Source organism: Arachis ipaensis, chromosome B01 (assembly GCF_000816755.2).
Source record: "Arachis ipaensis cultivar K30076 chromosome B01, Araip1.1, whole genome shotgun sequence".
NCBI lineage: Eukaryota > Viridiplantae > Streptophyta > Magnoliopsida > Fabales > Fabaceae > Arachis > Arachis ipaensis.
Window position 1 is genome coordinate 53,808,285 of NC_029785.2, and position 12,242 is coordinate 53,820,526.

At 37.2% G+C, this 12,242-nt stretch overlaps 1 long non-coding RNA gene across 1 annotated transcript in view; it reads left to right on the plus strand.

Annotated features, from left to right (window-relative positions):
- Positions 1 to 11,206, plus strand: part of LOC110270150 — an 18,508-nt gene extending 7,302 nt beyond the window's left edge. The window contains exons 3-4 of the long non-coding RNA XR_002359346.1: positions 7,751 to 7,757; positions 11,197 to 11,206. This is a non-coding gene — a long non-coding RNA (uncharacterized LOC110270150). The remainder of the gene's footprint in view (positions 1 to 7,750; positions 7,758 to 11,196) is intronic.

Sequence of the window (12,242 nt, forward strand, 5' to 3'; positions counted from 1 at the left end):
CCTTCTATATACTCAAATTTAACCTCTATTCCCAAAACCTTTACAAGAAGGGGGAGAGGGGGGGGGGGGAAAGTCGCACAAAGTGTAGATTAACCCTTTCAATTCGGAGCTCTGATCATCACACCGTTTATGGCCACGCGATCACCGCGACGAGCTCTACAAAAGCCATAGAACAATTTGGTAAGTACCTCATTATTTCCTACTCAGCCACTCTCTCCTAATTTCAAATTTAAGGTTTTTATTTTGAGATTTTTTTGAATTTCGGTATTTAGGATCAAACTAGCCTTGTGGACTTGCCAGGTCTTGTCTCACATTTTCATCGGTAAGGTGAGAAACCACTAAATCTCATGAATCATTAATGATTATGAACCCTAGTATGATTTTTGTGGTATTTATGTGGAATTAGAGTGAGATATATGTTTTGGAGGCAAATTGGGTGATATCGGTGACTAGAAAGCGAACTGTGGAGGTTGGGTTTTCATTCGGTGAGGATTCGGGGCCTTGGACACTTGAGAAATGGAGATATTTGAGGTGCTTTGGAACTAGAAAGGAATCGGCCAAGGTATGATTTTGGTTTCTCGTAGATAATATGTAATGTCATGTGCAAATATAGGCTAGACAACCATAGGATAGGTTGGATTATGTTAGTATTTGATGGTTAGTAATTGAAGCAAATGTTGAACTTGTTATGATGTTGTGTTGAGTAATGTGGTTGATGCTTGATGAAATGGTGGTTTTGAGGAATGATAATGATACCTTGATGATTGAGCATAAAGTGGTATTGAACATGAATTGTGTGGTTGAACTTAATGAAATTGTATATTGGTATGCCATGGAGTGATGAGAAGGATTGAGAGATAGTTTAGCTTGTTTTGGTGCTGTTTAGAAGCTTGAGATATTGGTTTTGAATTGAAAACTTGGTAAAAATGTAGGTTTGCGATTTTTGAGAAAAACTAATTTTTTACCAAACTTCGGCGGGCCATAACTCGACTTCCAGACCCTTAAACTTTCCAAACTTGTCTTAAATGAAAATAGGGTCTGTGAATGTTACACCATTCAAAGAATAGACAAAACATGGTTTTGAACAAAAAGTTTATGTGCGTCGGAAGTTTGATGTGCAAAAAGTGTTATGCAAATTTTGTAATAGCTTTTTAAGGAGATACAGGGACCGCCTACGCAGGAATTCATTGAATTTTGGAATGATCGCGTACGCGGACAATGGTTGTGTATGCGAGATAGCGAATTATACCCCTACGTACGTGAGATATAGCTTGCATACGCGGCCATTCACTTCTATCCTGCGTACTCGCATATACGGACAGGGTTCGCGTATGCGAGACCCCTTGTTTTCGGAAAAATGGATTTTATGAACTTTAACCTATTTTCTAACCTCTAAACCTCTATTTTTACCCCTAAGACCCTTAAACTTAGTTTTTTTTATCATAGTGAGGGGGTTAAACCTTGATTGGGTGGCAACTTGGAAGTGAAGAAAGATTGTGAAGTGGTGATTTAGGCCTGAGAAGTGCTGTAACACTAAATACGTGATGGATGATGGCTAAGATGAAAAAGACTAATTGAACGTGAATGAATATGATAAATGAGGATGATTGGTGATGAGTATGTTTAAGTTTTCTCTCTATTGTAAAGTATGTTGGGCACTATATCCCATGAGTGTGTCGAACACTATATCCCAAGAGTGTGATGGGCACTATATCCCAAGAGCGTGGGAGCACTTTATCCTCGATAGTGTGTTGGGCACTATATTCCATGAGCGTGGTTGGTTGACACAAAAATTTTTACCGGTTCGGAATTTAGCAAAATAATTTCGTTGTGAGCATAGCTCCAAACCAATAGCCAATCCTCAAATCAAATTTAAAAGTGTTGGTTGTCACAAGTACAAACCCCAATAAAAATTAACCGAAGTGTTTAAACCTCGGGTCGTCTCACAAGGAATTGCAATGAAGTGAATGATTATTGGCTATGAATATGCAGGGGGTTTGATTTATAAAAGGGACAAGAAAATAAATGGGAAGAAAACTAAAGGAAACAATTAAAGAAAGCAATTAATAAAGATAGACATTCATGGCAAGGATTGAGAGTATAGGCTTTCTATCCTAGTTACTAATCATAACAGTGATTAACAAGAATTTATCTTATTTCGTCATCTCCAACAATGGAAGAAGGTATAATGTTATCTTCACATAGGGAGAAAGTCAAATAAGACTAGCTAATCTCAATTCAAAAGTCCTAATCAAGTCACTAATTGAATTAGCAAGAGATTAGAGTCAATAAAAATAATACTAGCTAACAACTCTAGATCACCAACATAGGTTGGGTCTTAATGACTCAAGATTGCCTAATTCCTCTTTCCAAGCCAAGAATGCTAAAAAAATCTACTCTAACATCCTTCCAAGTATTTTGTCAAATACTTGGAAGGCATAAAAGGAAAGCAAGATAAAATGACAACAAGAATATTAAATCTATAACTACCCAATTGCAAAGAATTTACATCAACCCAATCAAACAACAAGGGAATATAAAACATGAATTGCATTAAAAGGAAATCCAAATCCAACAATAGTGCATCAACATAAAAGATACATCAAAGGGTAAATTGACAAGAAAACTAAGAGAGCATAGATGTAACAATAAGAAATTAAAATGGAAACAAGATGAAAACAGGAAATTAAACCTAGATCTAAGATACAAATACCCTAAGAACCCTAATTCTAGAGAGAAGATGGAGCTTCTCTCTCTAGAAACTAAACTACATGATGCTAATCTATAACTAAGTGCTCCCTCCTTGCTCAATCTTCAATTCTACATGAAATACCCTCAAAAACGAGTTGGATTTGGGCCTGGGCAGCTCAGAAATCACCCCCAGCGTTTTCACTTTAATGAGGTCATGTGATCAGCGTCACACATGCGCGTGGGTGACGCGTGCGCGTGGGTGACGCGTGCGCATCGCTGGCCAAAATTCCTCCTCACGCGTATGCGTGGGTGACGCATGTGCGTGGCTTGCAAATCTTCAACTCACGTGTACGCGTGGATGACGTGTGCGCTTGGCCCTCAAAATCCTAAAAAACCTAAAATTGAAATGTAAAAGTGTTGGGATTAGAAAATTGTCACCCAAAAACGCTGATTGGTCGGATGACCTACCCACACTTAAAAATTTGCACTGTCCTCGATGCATTCAAAGATGAGCAAGGGGGTACGGCGACTCCCCGAGTTGCCACCTTCAGCTGGTGGGTCAACCGGCTGCTGCATGTTCTTTCTCCCGCTTCCATATTCGTTTATGATGACTTGTCCTAAAAATAGAAGAAAAGATAAGAAGAAGAGTAAATGCAAAAGCAAGAAAGCGTAAATTGTTAGAATGAGGTAAATCACTAGAATGGAGTCAGTGAATTAGTGTGACATTAAGGAAGAATAGTGTGTGAGTTCTAAGTTGCATGCGGTTTAGAACACACATACTAGCATAAAGAGCTATGTCACAATTACACAAAAGAAGGGTGCACTTCACTTATTCTAGTGTGCTTGAAATACTTTAAAAGACTTGTATGTTAAGATACAAACAAGTAGTGAAGAAGCATAAAAGCATTCAAGCAATAATCAAGTAATTGTGAAATTGTATAATGCATGTGTATTGATTGATGTGTAAGGAAACTTAATGAACCAATTGAAATATAGAGCTCACACATCAAACAATGACACATGTTGAAGTTGTTGTAACACCTAAGCGACATAGAAGTGGAACACATGAGTGCTATGGAACTTAGGAAAAAGAAGATAGAAGTGAAAATCAATCACATAGCAAGCGTGGTCTACAAAGCTTGAAAAGCTCAAAAATATGTCACTAGGTAAGCTTTCGATCCAATTCCATAATTCCAAAATCTCAATGCATGAAATGGGTGATGTAAATAAAGGTAAATCATAAACAAGTATCACCTAAAAAATGCATTGATAATGTACAATTGCCTAACAAAGGACAATGAATGCATGGTGGCCAAAACATGCAATTCAAAAGAGTTAAGATGCTTGAAGGCAATGTACAAGTACTTGGTGTTCAAAAGGGTTAAGCATGAAAAATTCAAAACCAAGTAACAAATTGTAATCTCAATAATGAATCCAATAATGACAATTAACAATAATGATGTTAAAACAACATCTTAGCAGTAATTAGCAATAGTAAACAGCAAACAATATTAATAATCCAACACTTGTAATGAAAAACGAAACAAAAATGAAACAAACTAATTACTAACTAAAAGAAATGGTGACCAATGGTGATTAGTAGTGTTAGGTGATGGTTGAAGAAGGGAAAAAAAGAGGAGAAAAGAAAATTAGGAAAGAAATGGAAAGAAAAGAAGAAAAAAAATGAGTGAAATAGGGCAGGGGTGTCACGCGTATGCGTCATGTCACGCGCACGTGATGAGCGGATAATTTATACCCTTTTTGGCATTATTTTTACATAGTTTTTAGTTTGATTTAGCTACTTTTTATTATATTTTATTAGTTTTATTTAAAAATCACATTTTTTGACTTTACTATGATTTTGTGTGTTTTTCTATGATTTCAGGTTTTTTCTGGCTGAAATGGAGGGACCTGAGCAAAAATCTGATTTAGAGGCTGAAAAAGGACTGCAGATGCTGTTAGATTCTGACCCTCCTGCACTCGAAGTGGATTTTCTGGAGCTACAGAAGCCCAATTGGTGTGCTCTCAATTGCGATGGAAAGTAGACATCCTGGGATTTCCAGAAATATATAATAGTCCATACTTTTCCTGAGATTTGACGGCCCAAACTGGCGTTCAAAGACAGCCTAAAACATCTTGACGTAAAACGCCCAAACTGGCACCAGAATTGGAGTTAAACGTCCAAACTGGTACCAAAGCTGGCGTTTAACTCCAGGAACAGCCTATGCACGAAAAAGTTTCAATGCTCAGCCCAAGCACACACCAAGTGGGCCCCAGAAGTGGATTTCTGCACTGTCTGCACTTAGTTACTCATTTTCTGTAATCCCTAGTAACTAGTTTAGTATAAATAGCACTTTTTACTATTGTATTCGCATCGAGACTTTTACCATCTTATGCTATTGTACACGTTTGGAGGCTGACCTCATGGCCATGCCTAGACCTTTTTCACTTATGTATTTTCAACGATGGAGTTTCTACACCCCATAGATTAAGGTGTGGAGCTCTACTGTTCTTCATGAATTAATGCAATTACTACTGTTTTCTATTCAATTCATGCCTACTTCTTCTCCAAGATATACTCTCGTACTTAATTCAGTTAAGTCATAATGAAGGGGTGACCCGTGACAATCACCCAATCTTCGTTACTCGCTTAGCCAAGATCGCGTGCCTGACAACCACAAAGCGGTCTACATGATGTTCAACGAAGTCATTGGACGACAGCTGGAGTATATTCTCTTGGGTATCTAATATATGGACCGAGTCCATGAGATTAGTATCTTCGTGGTATAGGCTAGAATTATTGGCAGCCATTCCTGGGATCCGAGAAGTCTAAACCTTGTCTGTGGTATTCCGAGTAGGATCCAGGAAGGGATGACTGTGATGAGCTTCAAACTTGCGAATGTTGGGCGCAGTAATAGTGTGCAAAAGGATCAATAGATCCTATTCTGACGCTAGTGGGAACCGACAAATGATTAGCCATGTGATAGTTGTACTTGGTATTTTTCATCCGAGATGAGAAATCCGACAGTTGATTAGCCGTGCAGAAACCGTAGAGGACCATTTTCACTGAGAGGATCTTACAGCTTGCCATGGAAGGAAGTAATGCATGGTTGGAAGGAGGCAATAGGAAAGCAGAGGTTCAGAAGCAACAAAGCATCTCCAGATGCTTATCTGAAACTCCCACCAATGAATTACATAAGTAACTTTATCTTATTTTTTGTTTTATTTATCTTTTAATTATCAAAACCTCATAACCATTTGAATCCGCCTGATTGAGATTTACAAGATGAACATAGCTTGCTTCAAGCTGACAATCTCCATGGGATCGACCCTTACTCACGTAAGGTATTACTTGGACGACCCAGTGCACTTGCTGGTTAGTTACGCGGAGTTGTGAAGAAGTGTTGAGATCACGATTTCGTGTACCAAGTTTTTGGCGCCATTGCCGGGGATTATTCGAGTTTGGACAACTGACGGTTCATCTTGTTACTTAGATTGGGTAATTTTATTTTATGTTTAAGCTTTTTATTTTTATTTTCGAAAAAAATACAAAAAAATTTAATAAAATAAAAAAAATCACAAATTTTGTGTTTCGTGTTTGAGTCTAGTGTCTAAACATTAAAAATTTCTAAATTTGGTGTCTTGCATCTGTTTCTTTTCATAAAAATTTTCAAAAAATTTATTCTTGATGTTCATCATGATCTTCAAAGTGTTCTTGGTGTTCATCTTGACATTCAAAGTGTTCTTGCATCCATTATTTGTTTTAATCTTAATTTCTCATGTTTTGTGTCATTTTGATGTTTTTTCTCTTTCCTCATTAATTCAAAAAATCAAAAATAATATCTTTCCCTTATTTTACTCATAAATTTTGAAATTTTGGATTGATTTAGTCAAAGATTTTTAAAATTAGTTGTTTCTTATTAGTCAAGTCAAAATTTCAATTTAAAAATTCTATCTTTTCAAATCTTTTTCAAAAATCAAATCTTTTTCATTTTTTTTCTTAAGTATTTTCGAAAATTTTAAAATTGATTTTCAAAATATTTTTCTTATTTTTACTTCATATTTTCGAAATTATTGCTAACATTTAATGTTTTGATTCAAAAATTTCAAGTTTGTGATTTTCTTGTTAAGAAAGGTTCAATCTTTAAATTCTAGAATCATATCTTTTAGTTTCTTGTTAGTCAAGTCATCAACTTTAATTTTTAAAATCAAATATTTTTAATTTCCTTTTCAAATCTTTTTCAAAATAAATGTCAATCATATCTTTTAGTTTCTTGTTAGTCAAGTCATCAACTTTAATTTTAAAAATCAAATCTTTTTAATTTCCTTTTCAAATCTTTTTCAAAATAAATTTCAATCATATCTTTTTCAAAACTTAATTTCAAAATCTTTTTCTCACTTCTTATCTTTTCAAAATTTTCAAATCTTTTTCAATTAACTACTTGACTGTTTGTTTGATTTTAAAAAGTTTACTATTTCTTATCTTTTTCAAAACCACCTAACTATTTTTCTCTCTCTAATTTTCGAAAACCACTAACCATTTTTTCAAAAACCTTTTTAATTAACTAATTGTTTTAAATTCTAAATTTATTTTATTTCTTTTAATAATTTTGAAAACTAACCAATAATTAAAATAAAAACAAAAATATTTTTCTTTTCTTTTAATTAATATTCGAATTCCCTCTCTCTCTCTCATCTCTTTCTATTTATTTTATTTAATTACTAAAACTTCTGTTCTACTAATAATTCGAACCCTCTCCCTCTCTCTGTGTTCGAATTCTTCTCATTCTTCTATTCTTCCATTCTTCTACTCACATAAAGGAATCTCTATACTGTGACATAGAGGATTTCTCTTCTTTTCTGTTCTCTTCTTTTACATATGAGCAGGAACAGGGATAAAGATATCCTTGTTGAAGCTGATCCTAAACCTGAAAGGACTTTGAAGAGGAAGCTAAAATAAGCTAAAGCACAACACTCTGGAAAGGACCTGACAGAAATTTTCGAAAAAGAAGTAGACATGGCAGCCGAACCCAACAATAATGGTGGAGATGCAAGGAAGGTGCTTGGTGACTTTATTGCCCGAACTTACAACTTCAATGGAAAAAGTGAATTACATGGGAGAATCCTATGGAAACACTTACAATCTTTCATGGAGGAATCATCCTAATTTCTCATGGAATGATCAGCAGAAGCCTAATCAAAGCTTCAATAACAACAGTGGTGGGAGAAATAGGTTTGGTAATAGCAAGCCTTCTCCATCCTCTTCTGAACAACAGACAGAGAATTCTAAGCAGAGTCCCTCTGACTTAGCAACTATAGTCTCTGATCTATCTAAGACCACTCTCAGTTTTATGACTGAAACAAGGTCCTCCATCAGAAATTTGGAGGCACAAGTGGGTCAACTAAGTAAAAGAGTGACTGAAATTCCTCCTAGTACTCTCCCAAGCAATACAGAAGAGAATCCAAAAAGAGAGTGCAAGGCCATCAATATACCCAACATGGCCGAACCTGGAGAGAGTCAAAAGGCAGTGATTTCCAGTGAGGAAGACCTCAATGGACGTCCACTGACCACTAAGGAGTTTCTTCCTGAGGAACCAAAGGAATTTGAGGCTCATATAGAGACCATAGAGATTCCACTGAACTTACTGTTGCCATTCATGAGCTCTGATGAGTATTCTTCCTCTGAAGAGGATGAAGATATTGTTGAAGAGTAAGTTGCTCAGTATCTAGGAGCAATCATGAAGCTGAATGCCAAGTTATTTGGTAATGAGATTTGGGAGGATGAACCTACATTGCTTATCAATGAAATGAATACCTTGGTTCAACAAAAATTACCTCAGAAGAAACCGAATCTCGGAAAGTTCTTAATACCTTGCATCATAGGCACCATGACCTTTAAGAAAGCTCTACGTGACCTTGGTTCAAGTATAAACCTCACGCCACTCTCTGTAATGGAGAAACTAGGGATCTTTGAGGTACAAGCTGCAAGAATCTCACTAGAGATGGCAGACAATTCAAGGAAACAGGCTTATGGACTTGTAGAGGATGTCTTAGTGAAGGTTGAAAGCTCTTACCTCCCTGCTGATTTCATAATCCTAGATACTGGGAAGGATGAGGATGAATCCATTATCCTTGGAAGACCCTTCCTATCCACAGCAAGAGCTGTGATTGATGTGGACAAAGGAGAGTTAGTCCTTCAATTGAATGAGGACTACCTTGTGTTTAAGGCTCAAGAATCTTCTTCTGTAACCATGGAGAGGAAGCATGAAAAGCTTCTCTCAATACAGAGTCAAATAGAGCCCCCACACTCAACTTCTAAGTTTGGTATTGGGAGGCCATCATCAAGCTCTGAGTCTCTGTGAAGCTCTCTAAGAGCTCACTATCAAGCTATTGACATTAAAGAAGCGCTTATTGGGAGGCAACTGGTGCACGAAATTGTGATCTCTGGTAATGGCTCCAACAACTTGGTGCTCTAATCTCAATTCATAATTTGTCACAACTTCGATACAACTAACTAGCAAGTGCACTGGGTCGTCCAAGTAATAAACCTTACGTGAGTAAGGGTCGATCCCACGGAGATTGTTAGTATGAAGCAAGCTATGGTCACCTTGTAAATCCCAGTCTGGCGGATATAAAATAATTATGGAGTTTTCGAAATTAAATAATAAAAGAGGGATAGAAATACTTATGTAAATCATTGGTGAGAATTTCAGATAAGCGCATAGAGATGCTTTCGTTCCTCTGAACCTCTGCTTTCCTGCTACCTTCATCCAATCAATCCTACTCCTTTCCATGGCTGGCTTTATGTAAGGACATCACCGTTGTCAATGGCTACTTTATATCCTCTCTGGAAAATGGTCCGATGCGCTGTCACTGCATGGCTAATCGTCTAGAGGCATCACCCTTGCCAATAGCTGCAATCCATCCTCTTGTGAAAATGGTCCAAATGCTTTGTCACAGCACGGCTAATCATCTGAGGTTCTCGATCATACTGGAATAGGATTCACCCTCCTTTTGCGTCTGTCACTACGCCCAGCACTCGCGAGTTTGAAGCTCGTCACAGTCATTCAATCCCTGAATCCTACTCGGAATACCACAGACAAGGTTTAGAATTTCCGGATTCTCATGAATGCCGCCATCAATCTAGCTTATACCACGAAGATTCTGATTAAGAGATCTAAGAGATACTCATTCAATCTAAGGTAGAACGGAAGTGGTTGTCAGGCACGCGTTCATAAGGAATGATGATGATTGTCACGTTCATCACATTCAAGTTGAAGTGCAAATGAATATCTTAGAAGCGGGATAAGTTGAATTGAATAGAAAAACAGTAGTACTTTGCATTAATCTTTGAGGAACAGCAGAGCTCCACACCTTAATCTATGGAGTGCAGAAACTCTACCGTATGAAAATACATAAGTGAATAGAGGGTAGGCATGGCCGAGTGGCCAGCCTCCCATGGAGGTCTAGAGATCTACAAATGATCAAAAGGTATTCAAAAGATGTCTAATACAATAGTAAAAAGTCCTATTTATAATAAACTAGCTACTAGGGTTTATAGAAGTAAGTAATTGATGCATAAATCCACTTCCGGTGCCCACTTGGTGTGTGCTTGGGCTGAACTTGAAGTCTACACGTGAAGAGGTCATTCTTGGAGTTGAACGCCAGCTTTTGTGCCAGTTTGGGCGTTGAACTCCACTTTGCAACTTGTTTCTGGCGCTGGACGCCAGAATTGGGCAGAGAGCTGGCGTTGAACTCCAGTTTTCGTCATCTAAACTTTGGCAAAGTATGGCCTATTATATATTTCTGGAAAGCCCTGGATATCTACTTTCCAACACAATTGGAAGCACTCCGTTTTGAGTTCTGTAGCTCCAGAAAATCCATTTTGAGTGCAGGGAGGTCAGAATCCAACAGCATCAGCAGTTCTTCTTCAAGCTCTGAATCTGATTTTTGCTCAAGTCCCTCAATTTCAGCCAGAAAATACCTGAAATCACAGAAAAACACACAAACTCATAGTAAAGTCCAGAAATGTGAATTTAACATAAAAACTAATGAAAACATCCCTAAAAGTAACTAGATTCTACTAAAAACATACTAAAAACAATGCCAAAAAGGGTATAAATTATCTGCTCATCACAACACCAAACTTAAATTGTTGCTTGTCCCCAAGCAACTGAAAATAAAATAGGATAAAAAGAAGAGAATATACTATAAATTTCAAACTATCAATGAAACATAGCTCCAATTAAATGAGCGGGACTTATTGCCTCTTGGTTTTTAGAGCTTTTGGCTTTTTCTGCTTGCTTTTTCTTTTTCTTTCTATTTTTTTTCGCTATATTTTTTTTTCTGCAAGCTTTGTTCTTTGCTGCTTTTTCTTGCTTCAAGGATCATTTTTATGATTTTTCAGATTATCAAATAACATGTCTCCTTATCATCATTCTTTCAAGAGCCAACATATTTAACATTCTTAAACAACAACTTCAAAAGACATATGTACTGTTCAAGCATTCATTCAGAAAACAAGAAGCATTGTCACCACATCAATATAATTAAACTAAGTTCAAGGATAAATTCAAAACTCATGTACTTCTTGTTCTTTTGAATTAAAACATTTTTCATTTAAGAGAGGTGATGGATTCATAGGACATTCATAACTTTAAGACAAAGTTACTAACTACTAATGATCATGTAATGAAGACACAAACATAGATAAGCACTTAACATAGAGAAAACGAAAAATAAAAAGTGAGAACAAGGAAGGAGTCCACCTTAGTGATGGTGGCGTTTTCTTCTTGAGGAACTAATGATGTCCTTGAGCTCTTCTATGTCTCTTCCTTGTCTTTGTTGCTCCTCCCTCATTGCTTTTTGATCTTCTCTGATTTCATGAAGGATGATGGAGTGCTCTTGATGTTCCACCCTTAGTTGTCCCATGTTGGAACTTAATTTTCCTAGGGAGGTGCTGATTTGCTCCCAATAGTTTTATGGAGGAAAATGCATTTGAGGCATCTCCAGGATCTCATGGTGATGAGCTTCCTGCGCCTCTTAAGCTCCATGAATGGGCTCTCTTGCTTGCTCCATCTTTTTCTTAGTGATGGACTTCTCTTCCTCAATGTGAATGTCTCCTTCTATGAAAGCTCCAGCTGAGTAACATAGATGGCAAATAAGATGGGGAAAAGCTAGCCTTGCCCCAAGGGAGGGCTTTTTGGCTATTTTGTAGAGTTCAAGGGAGATGACTTCATGAACTTCTACTTCCTCTCCAATCATGATGCTATGGATCATGATGGCCCGATCCACAGTAACTTCAGATCGGTTACTAGTGGGGATGATGGAGCGTTGGATGAACTCCAACCATCCTCTAGCCACAGGCTTGAGGTCCAGTCTTCTTAGTTGAACCGGCTTGCCTTTGGAGTCAATCTTCCATTGAGCTCCTTCCACACATATGTCCATGAGGACTTGGTCCAACCTTTGATTAAAGTTGACCCTTCTAGTGTAGGGGCATGCATCTCCTTGCATCATAAGCAAGTTAAACGCCAACCTCACATTTTCCGGAC